Source organism: Hyla sarda, chromosome 10, assembly GCF_029499605.1.
Source record: "Hyla sarda isolate aHylSar1 chromosome 10, aHylSar1.hap1, whole genome shotgun sequence".
In the NCBI taxonomy this organism is placed as follows: Eukaryota; Metazoa; Chordata; class Amphibia; order Anura; family Hylidae; genus Hyla; species Hyla sarda.
The window spans coordinates 67509911-67527886 of NC_079198.1; the positions used below are offsets into that span (position 1 = coordinate 67509911).

At 41.8% G+C, this 17976-nt stretch overlaps 1 protein-coding gene across 13 annotated transcripts in view; it reads left to right on the forward strand.

Moving 5' to 3' along the window:
- Positions 1–17976, forward strand: part of LOC130293923 (galactoside alpha-(1,2)-fucosyltransferase 2-like) — a 338139-nt gene that overhangs the window by 296968 nt on the left and 23195 nt on the right. The window contains exon 1 of one of the 13 annotated variants that reach the window (XM_056543216.1): positions 590–658. The exons of the other annotated variants lie outside the window; for them this stretch is intronic. The gene's annotated coding sequence lies outside the window, so the exon portion shown is untranslated. Of the gene's footprint in view, positions 1–589; positions 659–17976 lie in introns of those variants that run through there. 13 annotated transcript variants of the gene reach the window in all.

Here is a 17976-nt window from a genome sequence, read left to right on the forward strand (position 1 = left end):
ACAAATCCCATAATTCCATTTTCCTCCCTCCCACACATCAGCCACCCTACCCATTGAAACATAAATGAGCTGCATCCATTCAAAAGACCTGTGGTTTTCAATCAGGGTTCCTCCAGCTGTTGCAAAACTACAACTCCCAGCATATACTAATCGCCGAAGAGCATGCTGGTAGATGTAGTCATGCAACAGCTGGAGGTTACGCAACTACAACTCCTAGCATGGTAAGACAGCTGTTTTGCAACATCTGGAGGGCTACAGTTTATAGACCACTGCACAGTGATTTCCAAACTGTGACCCTCCAGATGTTGCAAAACTACAAATCCCAGCATGCCCTGACAGCAAAGAGCTGTTTGAGCATGCTAGGAGATGTAGTTTTGCAAGATCTGGAGGGATACAGTTTAGAGACCACTATATAGTGGTCTCAAACTTCAGCCCTCCAGCTGTTGCAAAACTACATATTCCAGCATGCTCAAACAGCAAACAGCTGTCTGGGCATGCTGGGAGTTGTAGTTTTGCAACATCTGGAGGGCTACAGTCTCAGACTGTAGCCCTCCAGATGTTGCTAGGCAACTTACCGGCTTCCGTAGGATCCAGGGAGCCCTCTTCTTCTGCCGCACGCCGCCCACGCCGATCTCCGTCACCCGCAGCCTCCGGAGGGGTAAGTGGACGTCGGCGCCCGGTCCTCTTAGTTTTTCCCATTCTGGCCCACCTATTGTGGGTGGGCAGGACGGGGAAAACGAAAGTAAACCCTTCCACCCCCGATCTGCTATTGGTGGTCGCGTCTAGACCACCAATAGCAGGGATAGGAGGGGTGGAACCCCTGCCACCTCACTCCTATCGCTTCAGGGGGATCGTAGTTGTCTTAACTATCGTAGTTGTCTTATACTATCAACGATCGCCGACATGGGGGGGTCTAATGACCCCCCTGGGCATTTGCACGGGGTGCCTGCTGATAGATATCAGCAGTCACCCCGGTCCGGTCCCCGCCTGATGCGCGGCGGGGACTGAAATTCCCACGGGCGTATGGATACGCCCTTCGTCCCCAACAGGTTAAAGGGGTACTCCGGTAGAAACCTTTTTTTTTTTTTTTTAAATCAACTGGTGCCAGAAAGTTAAACACATATGTAAATTATCAAAAAATGTGTAGCTCACTTAGGATATGGGGAAGAAGAGGGGGGGGGGGGGGGAGGGTGCTTGAGGTTAAAGGTGATGCCTTCACCCGATAGGCCTAAGAAATATACAGAAAAGAGGGATGTATATATGATATATATATACAAACACCAGTCCTCAAGAGCACTAAGGATATAAATTGAAAAAGAAAGGAAAAAGAGGTTTAGGATCCAGTAAAAGTATATTTATTATAATAATGAAATAAAATGTAATATGACCGATCGCCCTACAGGGCCCTTGCAGAGGCGAAAGGTATATGTGATATTAGGTCAAATAAATAAATAAATAAATAGATGTAGCACTACTCAAATAAAATAACAATAATAATATATATCCACTATAGTGAGAATCTATATTCTGTTGGTGTAAATATATATGGTTCACAGTTCGTCACAACCAACAATATTGCGGAAGAGAGTGTTCCAAAAGCAACCAAATTATCCGTAACAATAAACTCTCCAGTAACAACGGATAAATCACATAAATCGTGCCGCTTGTGACTGTGTTGCGATCCTGGTTAACCACAGCGCAGTTGTATCAGTAAATCCAGTAATAGAACTTGTAACCTTATTGCAGTTTCGGAATAGAAGCAATGTTCGTAACAGTGCACAGCACCAATCACCCACCGAGATCTGCCGAGGAGGGTGAGTGGTGCTGTGCACCGTTCCGTTACGAACATTGCTTACGAACATTGCACCAACTTCAACCCCCCCTCCGTTTTGGGGAAGAAAAAGTGCGTCTTATACGGCGAAAAATATGATTATTATTTTTTTTTTTTTTTAAGTTTGTGTTAAATCTTTTGCCATCATTTTTTTTTCTTTTGTATGTATTTTTTGTTTGTATCTTTCAGCCTCTTGTGTACACTGTGTGACCAGACACAAATAAAAGTGAATGGGAAGGAGAGAGAGAAGGGTCAGACACAAAGGGCAGAATGTATTAAAGGGGTTATCCAGTAATAGAAAAACAGAGCTAATTTATTTCAAAAACAGCTCCAGTTTGGGTGTAGTATTACAACTTGGCTCCATTCACTTCAATGGAACACCCAACCTGTAGAGAAATTAGCTCTGTTTTCCTATTTCTGTATAACCCCTGTAAGGTTCTGCACCTTTTTGAATTTTGGCATAATTTTGTTGATGTTTAAATAACTATATTGAATTTGGCTATAAAAAATATATATATATTTATTTATAATTTTTTTAATGAGAGTGTAAACAGAGGGACAAGTCGGGTGATATTGGCTGCATGGATAAACAACTGCAAGATACACTTTACAAAGTAACAGAGTTAATGCAGGATTGCCACATGGTATATTACAAAGAGAAAGCTTTTGTAAATGTTGTATGATGTAGACAAACCCCTTTCTCCAAAACCTGGGCATAAACCAATGACAAGTAAAAAGTTTGAAGTCCAGCACCAGATATGAATAAAAACATTACTGCTTTAAATAGTAACATAGTTAATAAGGTTGAAAAAAGATCAGAGTCCATCAAGTTCAACCTATAACCCTAATGAGTCCCTACTGAGTTGATCCAGAGGAAGGCAAAAAACCCTCATACTAGAGGTAAAAATTCCTTCCCGACTCCAAATATGGCATCAGAATAAATCCCTGGATCAACGTTCTGTCCCTATAAATCTAGTATACATAACCTGTAATGTTATTATTCTCCAAAAATCCATCCAGACCCCTTTTGAACTCTCTTACAGAGTTCTTCCTCTGGTCAAATTAACGATAAAGTCATTCAGTCAACAGTGAAGCAAAATTAAAAAAAATAATGGAAAAATAATCTTTTGCAGAAGGACAATCAACGTGTTTCAAGCTGCACTAGCTCTTAATCATGATCATGTGCAGCTTGAAACGTGTTGACCATCCTTATGAGAAAAGATTGTTTCCATTGTTCCTTTATTTTGCTTCACTATTGACTCAATGATTTTATCATGATTTTTCTTCAAATAAAGCTAGAAGTTTTTATATATATTTGGTGCTGGACTTTAAACTTTTTCTTTACTATTGTGGAGGCTTTCTTTGGGTCCGTGCACAGGCACAGGTGAGCTGGGAAATCTTTTGATTGTTGCATAAACCAGTGACATATATTAATGGCAACGCAAACAAGTGCAACATGTAATATTAGTCAAATGTATCCAAACAGGCCAAAGTACTCCAGCCCCGTCATCTGTTTCGCACAATGACTTTTTCTGCAGCTTCCAGGGGGTGTTTTACATCTTTCATCAGACTTAGCAGCAAAAAAAAAAAAAATTTTTTGAAAATGTAACAATTTGATTGTGGTGCAAAATGTTATTCATATTAACTCCATTTCAAAGCAAACTTACATATTGAGTCTGCTGTCAATTTTTTAAATTTACTTCAAAGTTTTGTTTTTGCGCAGTTGTGAAGAGGCCCCTAATTTATCTAAGTATCAATTGTGTGACAATTTATTAAACCAAGGGCACAGTGTAAAAGTACACAAGAAACATCTACAGACTAGACATCAAAAACACTGTGAATGAAAAAAAACTATGTAAATAAAAATAAATATAAACATATGTGGTATCGCCACGTGCGTAAATGTCCAAACTTTAAAAATATATTATTAATTAAACCGCATGGTCAATGGCGTACACGACAAAAAAATTCCAAAGTCCAAATTTGCGTATTTTTGTCACTTTTTATACCATAAAAAATTAATAAAAGGCGATCAAAAAGTCCCATCAAAACAAAAATGGTACCTATAAAAACTTCAGATCACAGTGCAAAAAATTAGTCCTTATACATCTCTGTATGCAGAAAAATAAAAAAGTTATAGGGGTCAGGAGATGACATTTTTAAACGTATTATGATTTTTCCCAGAAGTACAACAAAATCAAACCTATATAATTAGGGTATCATTTTAATTGTATGGACCTACAGAATAATGATAAGGTGTCATTTGTACCAAAAAATGCACTACATAGAAACGGAAGCCCCCAAAATTTACAAAATAGAAAAAATGTTTTTTTCAATTTTGTCCCACAAATATTTTTTTTTGTTTTGTCGTAGATTTTTTTTTGTAAAATGACTGATGTAATTACAAAGTACAATTGGTAGCGCATAAAATAAGCCATCATATGGGTCTGCAGGGACAAAATTGAAAGGGTTATGATTTTAAAAAGGTAAGGAGGAAAAAACAAAAGTGGAAAAAAGCTTGGTCCTGAAAGGGTTAAAGTACACACCCAATTATAGGGTTCAAAACTTTTTTTTAAAATGTTATTTCCTGTTACATAGTTACATAGTTACATAGTTAGTACGGTCGAAAAAAGACATATGTCCATCAAGTTCAACCAGGGAATTAAGGGGTAGGGGTGTGGCGCGATATTGGGGAAGGGATGGGATTTTATATTTCTTCATAAGCATTAATGTTATTTTGTTCCATAAATGTATCTAATCCTGTTTTAAAGCTGTTAATTGTTCCTACTGTGACCAGTTCCTGAGGTAGACCGTTCCATAAAATCACAGTCCTCACGGTAAAGAAGGCGTGTCGCCCCTTGAGACTAAACTTTTTCTTCTCCAGACGGAGGGAGTGTCCCCTCGTCCTTTGGGGGGGTTTAACCTGGAACAGTTTTTCTCCATATTTTTTGTATGGGCCATTAATATACTTATATACGTTTATCATATCCCCCCTTAAACGTCTCTTCTCAAGACTAAACAATTGTAACTCCTTTAATCGCTCCTCATAGCTAAGATGTTCCATGCCCCATATTAGTTTAGTCGCGCGTCTCTGCACCCTTTCCAACTCCGCAGTGTCCCTTTTATGGACAGGTGCCCAAAACTGAACAGCATATTCCAGGTGAGGCCGTACCAATGCTTTATAAAGGGGGAGTATTATGTCCCTGTCCCTTGAGTCCATGCCTCTTTTTATACATGACAATATCCTGCCGGCTTTGGAAGCAGCAGCCTGACATTGCATGCTATTCTGTAGTCTGTGATCTACAAGTACACCCAGATCCTTCTCTACCAGTGACTCTGCCAGTTTAATCCCCCCTAAGACATACGATGCATGCAGGTTATTAGTACCCAGATGCATAACTTTACATTTATCCACATTGAACCTCATTTGCCAAGTGGATGCCCAGACACTTAGTCTATCCAAGTCATCCTGTAACTTATGCACATCCTCTATAGACTGTACCGTGCTACAAAGCTTGGTGTCATCTGCAAAGATAGAAACAGAGCTGTTAATACCATCCTCTATATCATTGATAAATAAATTAAACAACAGCGGGCCCAGTACTGAACCTTGGGGTACACCACTAATTACCGGGGACCAATCAGAGTACGAATCATTGACCACCACTCTCTGGGTACGATCCATGAGCCAGTGTTCAATCCAGTTACAAACTAAAGTTTCCAAGCCCAAGGACCTTAACTTACCTGTCAGACGTCTATGAGGGACAGTATCAAATGCTTTGGCAAAATCCAGAAACACTATATCCACAGCCATTCCTCTGTCAAGGCTTCTACTCACCTCTTCATAAAAGCAAATTAGATTGGTTTGACAACTTCTATCCTTAGTAAACCCATGCTGGCTATCACTTATAATACAATTATCCCCTATGTATTCCTGTATGTAATCCCTTATAAGTCCTTCAAACAATTTACCCACAATGCACGTTAAACTTACCGGTCTATAGTTTCCTGGGGAAGACCTAGAGCCCTTCTTGAAGATTGGCACCACATTCGCCTTGCGCCAGTCCCTTGGCACAATACCAGACACCATAGAATCTCTAAATATCATGAACAGGGGTACAGATATTACTGAACTTACCTCTCTAAGAACTCTTGGGTGTAGTCCATCCGGCCCTGGGGATTTGCTTACATTTATATCACTTAACTTACCTTGTACCATCTCTACATTAAGCCAGTTCAGTACATTACATGATGTGTTACCAGCACTGACCTGGCCAATGTCAGCTCCTTTTTCCCTAGTATATACAGAACTAAAGAACCCATTCAGTAGCTCCGCCTTCTCTTGATCGCCTGTGACAACCTCCCCATTATCATTATTATTATTAAGGGGTCCTACATGCTCTGTCCTTTTTTTTTTTGCATTTATATATCTAAAAAAATATTTAGGATTAGTTTTGCTTTCTTTGGCCACCTGTCTCTCATTTTGAATTTTTGCTGTTTTTATTACATTTTTACAGATTTTATTAAGCTCTTTGTACTGTTTAAATGTTATCGCTGACCCATCAGATTTGTATTTTTTGAAGGCAATTTTTTTGTTGTTTATTGCTCTTTTAACATCATGTGTCAGCCATGTAGGATTTAATTTTAATCGTTTATATTTGTTCCCCTTTGGTATATATTTAGCTGTATAGTTATTTAGAGTTGATTTAAAGATGTCCCATTTACCTTCTGTATCAGTATTTGAGAACACTTCCCCCCAGTCTATGTCCTGTAGTGCAGCCCTCAGCCCAGGGAAGTTTGCCTTTTTAAAGTTATATGTTTTTGCCTTCCCCGCCTGTCTTTGTTTTCTACATTTTAAGTCAAAAGTAACTATATTGTGGTCGCTATTACCAAGGTTTTCCCGCACAGTTACATTACCAATCAGCTCTGCGTTGTTGGAAATGATCAGATCCAACAAGGCATCACTTCTTGTTGGGTCCTCCACAAACTGGCCCATAAAATTATCCTGCAATAAATTTAGGAATTGTCGCCCCTTTGTAGTTTTAGCCAACCCCGGACCCCAATCTATATCTGGATAGTTAAAATCTCCCATTATTACCACTGTACCTGCCCGGGTGGCCCTCTCTATTTGTTTATGAAGCCGAACATCTATCTCTTCAGTGATATTAGGGGGTCTGTAGATTACCCCAAATATTATTTTTTCAGTATTTCCCTCCTTTTGTAATTCTACCCACAGTGATTCCACCTCCTCAAAATCATCACACACTATGGCATCGTTCACACTGACTTTCATACCACTTCTTACATACAGACAGACTCCACCACCTTTTCTGTTCATTCTATCCTTGCGAAACAATGTAAACCCCTGCAGATTGACAGCCCAGTCATGCGAGGAGTCCAGCCATGTCTCAGTGACCCCAACTATATCAATATGTTCCTCCAGTATCAAGGCCTCAAGCTCCCCCATTTTATTTGCTAGGCTTCTGGCATTTGTGAACATACACTTTACATTTCCATCCTTTATGTTATTGGGGTTAATGGGATTCAAGGGTGTAAGTTTTATTTTCCTATGAAGCCTATTCCTATTAACTATTCTAACCCCTCCCTCCGGTCCACCCCCAGGTACATTTATAATTCCCACCTCTCTATCTACACTATCTTCCCCCTCTTTGCTGTAGGTTCCCTCCCCCCAAGTCCCTAGTTTAAACACTCCTCCACCCTTCTAGCCATCTTCTCCCCAAGCAAAGCTGCACCCTCCCCATTGAGGTGCAGCCCGTCCCTACGGTAGAGCCGGTAACCGACAGCGAAGTCAGCCCAGTTCTCCATGAACCCAAACCCTTCCTTCCTACACCAGCTTCTGAGCCACTTGTTTACCTCCCTGATCTCCCGCTGCCTCTCTGGTGTGGCTCGTGGTACTGGTAGTATTTCAGAAAATACTACCTTGGAGGTCCTTGCCTTAAGCTTGCGGCCTAAGTCCCTGAAATCATTTTTAAGGACACTCCACCTACCTCTTACTTTGTCATTGGTGCCAATATGTACCATGACTGCTGGGTCCTCTCCAGCCCCGCCCAGCAACCTGTCAACCCGATCCGCGATGTGCCGAACTCGTGCGCCAGGCAGACAACACACTGTTCGGCGATCCCGGTCTTTGTGACAGATTGCCCTGTCTGTCCCCCTAATAATTGAGTCCCCCACCACTAGTACCTGTCTGGCCTGCCCTGTACTCCTCCCTCCCTCCTTACTGGAGCAGACACCCCCCTGGAAAATCCTGGAATACACCTTTAATGCTTTTTTTTTTTAACTATAGATGAGCAGATGTAAGGGTTTATCCTGTTCTCAGTCCAAATTACTAAAACTACTGAACAAGGATCATTATGGGATGGCTTACTGTGGTGCAAGATAGTACTCCACTTTACTCACTCTTTGATGGCAATCTGTGGCACGAGACTCGGAAAGGCGCATCCAGGGAATTTCTCCTGGCAGATAGGCAGCACTGAGTTAGACTATGAATAAAGATCAGGCAAAGATGTAAGGCAGTGAGACTCTTGTACAACAAAGATAAATTCGCCCTCTTGGGGCTGAAGTGTAGTAGAACGTATCAAACCAGCGTGGACTGGAACAAAGATCACAAACAGTAACTTGATTTAGCCCCTTGCCCATTTTGCCTTGAGGACCAGGCCAATTTCGATTTTTTTCTGCAATGCCCTTTATGGTAAAAATTGCACATTGATTTACTAAGAGCATTGTGTAGTTTCCTTTGTGGGTTTTAATTCCCTTTTTAAATTCCAACTTTTTTTATGTTGGTTTCCCTACATTTTGCACTTTTCTCTACATTTTGCACATTTCCCTACTTGCTTTTTTTTATACATGCTCTGATCTGAAGGGTTTTCCTCAGCTGAAATCCACCACACTTTCTGTGGAAACCTTAGTAAATATGTTGGGTTTTTGTGAAAATGTCGGGGACACGCCCCTTTTCCCTTTTTTGAGTTTTCTTTCTCAGTAAAATGAAGAGTTGGTCAGGTTTTTATCATTTCTGGCGTAAAAAAAAGCAGGATGATACCTGTAGTGTGAAAGGGGCCTTATATAGTTTTTATATTATTAGTACTACTGTTAAAAAAAGCCAAACTTTTTTCTTTTTCTTTTTTTTCTTTTATATTTAAGTCATATACCATGCAGGTTTAGAAAAAATTACATTTGAGTAGTGCCACATTCGGCAATACCAGATATGTTTGTTATTATTTATTTATTTAATTTTTTTTGTAAAATGGGAATAGAAGGGTGATTTAATGTTTAGTAGAGGATGGGCTTTTATATAATTTAAAAAACAATATTTACTTTTTATTTTACACTTCTGAAGTCACCACTTTTGAAGCCAGGCTGTATAATATTATGCCTATTGCATAGCATTATACAGGGTGATCGGCACTCCACTGAATCAGCCTGGCTTACTAGGCTGCATTATTGGATCGGCAATCCAGTGGCTAGAGGCAGGTAAAGGGACCCTCTGCCACCATTTAAGTCAATCAGAACTCCGCAATCACGTAAACAGGATCTATTGAGCACCCTGAGTTAACCGGCATGAATTATTTAATACTATAGATGATGTGATCAGCATTGATCACAGCATCTAAAGGGTTAATAAAGGGGAGCAACATAGTCGCACAGCTACACCCGATGTTGTCTAGGGGTTACACAGTTATAAAAAAATAAATAAATAAAGTGATGCTCTACTGTAGTGATTTCTGTTAAAGGGGTTATCTAGTATTAGAAAATCTGAGATTATTTCTCCTAAAAACGGCATTATTACCATTAGGTTGTGTGTGGTATGCAGCTCAGTTTCTTTAACCCTGAAAAGACCCCTGGTACTTAACCCCTTAAGTGTTTTTCCGTTTTCGCATTTTCATTTTTTCCTCAACACCTTCTAAAAATCATAACGCTTTCAATTTTGTACATAAAATTCCATATGATGGCTTATTTTTTGCACCACCAATTCTACTTTGCAGGGACATTAGTCATTTTACCAAAAAATCCACGGCGAAACGGAAAAAAAATTCATTGTGCGACAAAATTGAAGAAAAAATGTCATTTTGTAACTTTGGGGGGCTTCCGTTTCTACGCAGTGCATTTTTTGGGTAAAAATGACACTTTATATTTATTCTGTAGGTCCGTACGGTTAAAATGATACCCTAATTATATAGGTTTGATTTTGTCGTACTTCTGAAAAAAATCATAAGTACATGCAGAAAAATGTATATGTTTAAAATTGTCATTTTCTGACCCCTATAACTTTTTATTTTTCCGTGTACGGGCCGGTATGAGGGCTCATTTTTTGCGCTGTGTTCTGAAGTTCTTATCAGTAACATTTTTGCATTGATCGGACTTTTTGATCGCTTTTTATTAATTTTTTTATGAAATAAAAAGCGACCAAAAATACTCTATTTTGGACTTTGGAATTTTGCGCGTATGCCATTGACCGTGCGGTTTTATTAACGATATATTTTTATAGTTCAGACATTTATGCACGCGGTGATACCACATATGTTTATTTTTATTAACACAGTTTTTTTTTCATGGGAAAAGGGGGTGATTCAAACTTTTATTAGGGAAGGGGTTAATTTACCTTTGTTAACTTTTTTTTTTCACTTTTTTTTGCAGTGTTATAGCTCCCATAGGGACCTATAAAGCTGCACACACTGATCTTTTACCCTGATCCCTGCAAAGCCATAGCTTTGCATGGATCAGCAAGATAGGGGCTCGATTGCTCAAGCCTGTAGCTCAGGCTTGGAGCAATCAAACGCCGATCGGACGTGACAGAGCAAGGTAAGGGGGTCTCCGCTCGCGTCCTAGCTGATCGGGACATCACAATTTTATTGCGATAGTTCCGATCAGCCCAACTGAGCTGCCGGGAAGCGTTTACCTTAATTTTCAGCACATCGCTGCGTCTGAAGGGTTAATAGCGTGCAACACAACGATCGGTGCCGCGCATTGTTAGCCCAGGGTCCCAGCTAGGAAAAGCAGCCGGGACCGACCCGGTGTGACCCCGTTTTTAACACCAGGACCGGGCGCAGGGCAGAAAGGTACGCCCTGCGTCCTTAAGAGGTTAAGGGTCAAGGGCGTACCTGTATGCCGTGGGAATTCCAGTCCCCACCGCTCACCATATAGCAGCAGATACCTTACAACTGGCGGCAGGCAGCGGGAGACCGGGGACCAGCGGCAAGCAAGAAGAGGCAGCAGTGAAGATAGCTGTAAAGTGATCTTCACTGCTGCTTCTAGGAATTTCAAAACTACAAGTCCCAGCATGCCCAGACAGCCTTTGGCTGTCTGGGCATGCTGGAAGTTGCAGTTGTGCAACATCTAGAGGGCCACAGTTTGGAGTCCACTGTGCAGTGGTCTCCAAACTGTGTCATTCCAGATGTTCCAAAACTACAACGCTCAGCAAGTCCAGGCAGTCCAGGCATGCTGGGAGTAGTATTTCTGTAACATCTGGCCCTTCAGATGTTGCAGAGCTACAACTCTCAGCATGCCTGGACAGTCTTGGCATGCTGGGAGTTGTAGTTTTGCAACATCTGGAAGGGCATTGTTTGGAGACCACTGCACAGTGGACTCTAAACTGTGGCCCTCCAGATGTAGCAAAACTGCAACTCCCAGCATGCCCAGACAGCCAAAGGCTGTCTGGGCATGCTGGGAGTTATAGTTTTGAAACTCCTAGAAGCAGCAGTGAAGATCACTTTACAGCAATCTTCACTGCTGCCTCTTCTTGCTTGCCGCTGGTCCCCGGTCTCCCGCTGCCTGCCGACAGTTGTAAAGTATCTGCTGCTATATGGTGAGTGGCGGGGACCGGAATTCCCACGGGCGTACAGGTACGCCCTTGGCCCTTAACCTCTTAAGGACGCAGGGCATACCTTTCTGCCCTGCGCCCGGTCCTGGTGTTAAAAACGGGGTCACGCCGGGTCGGTCCCGGCTGCTTTTCCTAGCTGGGACCCTGGGCTAACAGCGTGTGGCACCGATCGTTGTTGATCGCCGCGCTGAAAATGAAAGTAAACGCTTCCCGGCAGCTCAGTCGGGCTGATCGGGACTATTGCGATAAAATTGTGATGTCCCGATAAGCTAGGACGCGAGTGGAGACCCCCTTACCTTGCTCTGTCGCGTCCGATTGGCATTTGATTGCCCCAAGCCAGTCCAGGCATGCTGGGAGTGGTAGTTCTGTAACATCTGGCCCTTCAGATGTTTCAGTGCTACAACTCCCAGCATGCCTGGACAGTCTCGGCATGCTGGGAGTTGTAGTTTTGCAACATCTGGAAGGGCACTTTTTGGAGACCACTATACAATGGTGTCCAAACTGTAGACCTCCAGATGTTGAAAAACTACAATTCAACGCATGCTGGGACTGTCCAAACATGCTGGGAGTTATAGTTCGGCAACATCTGGTCCTTCAGATTGCAGTCTGGGCATGCTTGGAGTTGAAGTATTGCAACATCTGGAGGGCTACAGTTTGGAGACCACTTCACAGTGGTCTCCAAACTGTTCTCCTCCAGTTGTTGCATGACTACAACTCCCAACATGCCTTTTGACTGCCTGGGCATGCTGGGAGTTGCAGTTTTGCAACAACTGGAGGCACACTGGTTGGGAAACATTGTCTGTTTCCTAACTCAGTGTTTCCCAACCTATGTGCCTCCAACTGTAACAAAACTTTACGCCAGTGAGAATTCCGGTCCCGCCGGGTGGGGACCGGACCGGGATGCCTGCTGAAATCATTCAGCAGGCAACCCCGGCAAACCCCCTTCTCGGCGATCGACGTGATTCGCCGGTCAATTCTGACCAGCGAATTACGGCTTTTCCGGGCTGATCGGGTCTCTGGTGACCCAATCCCCCGGAAAATAGGGATGATCGGAGCTGTCGGAGATAGGGGTGCCACCTCCTCCTTTCCCTTGTGATTGGCTGGTCAGGACTGACCAGCGAATTGCAGGGCAGGGGTGCGGGCACATGGCGGTGACAGTTGCGGGGGCTAGCGGGAGGGGGGGGACCTGTGGCAGATCCCTTGCAACTGGCAGCAGGCAGTGGGAGACCGGGGACCAGCAGCAGGCAAGTAGAGGCAGCAGTGAAGATCGCTGTAAAGTGATCTTCAATGCTGCTTATACTAGTTTCAAAACTACAACTCCCGACATGCCCAGTCAGCCTTTGGCTGTCTGGGCATGCTGGGAGTTGTAGTTTTGCAACATCTGGAGGGCCACAGTTTGGAGACCACTGTGCAGTGTGCAGACCCCCAATAAAAATTTGGAGACCCCAATAAAAATTTGAAATGTCTTGTACAGCACTATTTCCAAAATGGAGCATCCAGCTGTTGCAAAATAACAACTCCCAGTATTGCCAGACAGCCATTGACTCTCCAGGCATGTTGGGAGTTTTGCAACAGCTGGAGGCCCCCTGTTTGGTGAAAACTGACGTACAGTATTTTACGTGGAGGAGGCAAGTATAATGCTTGCATTCGAGTACACCCCTATGAAAATCCCTAATTTAGGCCTCAAATGCACATGGCGCTCTCTCAGTTCGGATCCCTGACGTATTTCAAGGCAACAGTTTAGAGCCACACAGAGGGTATCTCTGTACTTGGGAGAAATTGCGCCCTGTTGTGCGCCCGCAGAGCATTTTATGTCCACATATGGGGTATTTCCGTGCTCAGGAGAAATTGCGCTACAAATTTTGGGGGGCTTTTTCTCCTTTTACCCCTTATGAAAAGGCAAAGTTGGGGTCTACACCAGCATGATAGTGTAATAAAAATGTCCCCGTACTTTTCATTTTCATGAGATGTAAAAGGAAAAAAAAGACCCCCAAAATTTGTAATGCAATTTCTCCCGAGTACAGAACTACCCCATATGTGGGCGTAAAATGCTCTTCGGGCGCACAACAGGGCTCAGGACTGAGAGCGCACCATGTACATTTGAGGCCTAAACTGGTGATTTGCACAGGGGTGGCTACTGGATACAGGGGTTCTGACATAAACGCCCACAAAGATCTGTTCTGGCACCATGGGGGCTTTGTGTTTCCCAACACATGGCCTCAACCAAATACTCTCTCCAAAATTCCTTTGTCGCTCCTTCCCTTCTGAGTATTGTAGCGCACCCACAGAGCCCTTTACATCTACATATGAGAAATGTCCTTACTCAAGAGAAATGGGGTTACAAATTTTGGGGGACATTTTCACCTATTACCCCTTGTAAAAATGAAAAATATGTGGTAACATCAGCATTTTTGGAAAAAAAAATTCATTTTCACGTCCAACTTTAACGCAAAGTCGTTAAACACCTGTGGGGTGTTAAGGCTCACTGTACCCCTTGTTACGTTCCTTGAGGGGTGTAGTTTCCAAAATAGTGTGCCATGTGGGGTGTTCTTCGCTGTTCTGGCACCATGGGGCTTCCTAAATGTGACATGCCCCCAAAAACCATTTCAGCAAAATTTGCTTTCCAAAAGCCCAATGTTGCTCCTTCCCTTCTGAGCCCTCTAGTGCACCGCAGATCACTTTACATCCACATATGAGGTATTTCCTTACTCGAGAGAAATTGGGTTACATATTTTGGGGGCTTTTTCTCCTTTAACCTCTTGTAAAAAAAAAAATTATGGGTCTACAAGTACATGTCATTGTAAAAAATGAAGATTTTGAATTTTCGCCTCCACTTTGCTGCTATTGCTGTGAAACACCTAAAGGGTTAACAAACTTTCTGAATGTCATTTTGGGTGCAGCCCTCTAATGTCTTCAAAAAGTAAAAACATGTCAACATAAAGTAGACATATTGTATAAGTGAATCAATATATAATTTATTTGGTATGTCCACTTTCCTTGCAAGCAGAGAGCTTCAAAGTTATAAAAATGCAAAATTTTCAATTTTTTCATGACATTTTTGGAATAGAATTTTTCCCAAGGAAAGATGCAAGTATTGATGAAAATTTACCACTAACATAAAGTAAAATATGTCATGAAAGAACAATCTCTGAATCAAATTCATAATAAAAAGCATCCCAGAGTTATTAATGCTTAAAGGGGTATTCCAGGAAAACATTTTTTTTATATATATCAACTGGCTCCAGAAAGTTAAACAGATTTGTAAATTACTTCTATTACAAAATCTTAATCCTTCCAATAATTATCAGCTGCTGAAGTTGAGTTGTTTTCTGTTTGGCAATAGTGCTCTCCGCTGACATCTCTGCTTGTCTCGGGAACTGCACAGAGTAGAATAGGTTTGTTATGGGGATTTGCTTCTAAACTGGGTGGTTCCCGAGACACGTGTCATCAGAGAGCACTTAGACAGAAAAGAACAACTGAACTTCAGAAGCTCATAAGGACTGAAATGATTAAAGGGGTATTCCAGGCAAAAACTTTTTTTTTATATATCAACTGGCTCCGGAAAGTTAAACAGATTTGTAAATTACTTCTATTAAAAAATCTTAATCCTTCCAATAGTTATTAGCTTCTGAAGTTTTCTGTCTAACTGCTCAATGATGATGTCACGTCCCGGGAGCTGTGCATGATGGGAGAATATCCCTTGCAATATGGGAAAATATCCCCATAGGAGCTGGACAGCTCCCGGGACGTGAGTGATCAGAAAGCAGTTAGACCGAAAACAGCAACTCAACTCCAGAAGCTAATAACTATTGGAAGGATTAAGATTTTTTAATAGAAGTAATTTACAAATCTGTTTAACTTTCTGGAGCCAGTTGATATATAAAAACACGTTTTTGCCTGGAATACCCCTTTAAATTCACAGTGGTCAGATGTGCAAAAATGCTCTGGTCCTTAAGGGGAAAATGGGCTTGGTCCTTAAGGGGTTAAAGTGAATGGAGCCAAGCTGTAATACCACACACAACCTAAGGAAGAAATTAGCTCTGTTTTTCTATTCCTGGATAACCCCTTTACCATAGAGTGAAAGAAATCTTGACCAGTTGTGTTTAGAGAAAAGGTCACGTTTTGGTGCTAGGATAGGCATGGCACTATTCTATACGTACCTCTCATCATTTACTAGGTGGATGCCAGTATAAGTCAATATGTATAAAGAAGGGAAATGATACATAGCTGGCATAAAGAAAAGAACTGATCCTGGTGTTGTCTTTACAGGGAGGGGCAGCAATAATATTTAAAAAAAAACCCTGGAGCCAAATACTAGACTGGTAAACAAACCGTATTAATTGTAAGATGATAATGATTTACTAGCGGAACATTTCCTTGATGCCATGATAATCATGATAATAAAAGTTATACCACTGTGCTAAGACAACATGTGGCTCTATAGGGAACGCCTATATCAAATGGCAGCATGAGACACCCGGATAGTATCTAAGCATTATAAAGAAGAGATAGGAAAAACAACACTATGGGTCAGCAGCTAGTGAATAGCATAAGTATCTGCATCTGATGGGCTTTCCATGTGATATTCTCTGCTAAGTTATATGATGGGGCTAGCTGTCCTATAGTGTTTGTGAATCTATTATATGCAGTTTGTAGAAATGTTCTTTTTATGGTTTATTGTTGGGAAACACTGTGTTTCATTTACCCAGTGTTTATTTATCCATCTTTAATGAATAGGGTTAGATTTGTATGGCCAACGTACTGCAGTCTGCACTTGCACTATAGAAGGTAGATCACCTACATTGCAGAAAAGTACATAACATTTAACTGGATCTGTTTTCGGCCATGATTTATGTTGTGACAGTACAGGCATCTGGGTTCAGAGTCACAATCAAGTTCCTTAGGCCCTCCAGAGGCAATGAGGGCTCACCTTACTTTTAGTGAAAATCACTTTTTAACCTCTTAAGGACATCAATTTATGTCCTGGTGCCATGGTACTTAACTCACCAGGACATATAATTATGTTGTGAGCAGTATTTGTCTATAAAGTGAGTGCAGGAGCTGTGTTTGCTTCATAGACTTTAAGTGACGGCTGCCATCACGTACATTGGTGATCCTGCAAATGTCCTTTATTAACCCCTTAAGGCTGTCACACCCCCTCCCATAGACTTTTGTTGAGGGGGCGATCGTTACGTCACGAGGGGGCGGCCCCGAACACGGAAGCCCGCACACAGCGTCCGGAGTAAGAAACTTCCAGACGCTGCGAGCGGAGCTCCAGAAGACAGGGCAGTGGAGAACCCCTTTAAAAAGAATCTAAAACTTTTTAATGAAAATTAGTATGTTTAAAACTGCCCTATTTTTTTGCGGTATGAGGGCTCATTTTTTTGCGCCGTGATCTGTAGTTTTTATTGGTTCCACTTTTTCATTACTTTTTTAAAATACAAAAAGCAGCAATTTTGGACTTTTTTTTTTTTTTTTTTACGTTTACGCCATTTACCGTATGGGATCTTTTACAGATATTTATGCATCAAGTATGTTTGTTAATATTTTTTTACGCTTTTTTGGGGGGATAAAATAGGAAAAAGGGACCATTTAAATTTTTATTGGGAGGGGCTTTTTCAAAATTTGTTAAACTTTTTTTACTATTCTTTTTACACTTTTATAGTCCCTATAGGGGATTATTTATAGCAATAATTTGATTGCATATGCTCAACAGTGCTATGCATAGGCTATTCATAGCACTGATCAGTATTATCTGTGATCTGCTCTGGCCTGTTCGATATCAGACCAGAGCTGAAGACCCCTGGATGACGGCCGGAGCAGTTAAAGGGACCTCCGACCGCCATGTTGTATGATTGGATCGCTGCGATCATCCATCTAAACGCCTGCATTGCCACAGATGTCGTGATCTGTATTGATTCAGAACACTGGGTTTAGGAGGTCGTGGATGTCACATTACGCCCCCTCATGATGTCATGTCACACCCCCTCCATTCATGTCTATGTGACAAAGCCTCCGAAACCCAGCGTTCTGAACATAGAGGGAGATTTATCAAAACCAGCGTAGAGGAAAGCTGCGTGTTGCCCATAGCAACCAATCAGATCGCTTCTTTCATTTTTGAAAAGGCCTGTGAAAAATGAAAGAAGTGATCTGATTGGTTGCTATGGGCAACTCAGCTACTTTTCCTCTGGACAGGTTTGATAAATCTCCCCCATAGTGTTCAGAACCCGTAGTGTCTGCACAGAAATTGCAGGGGGGGGGGGGGGGTATTCCCAGCGTCAGGACCCCTGTGATAAGATATCTAGCA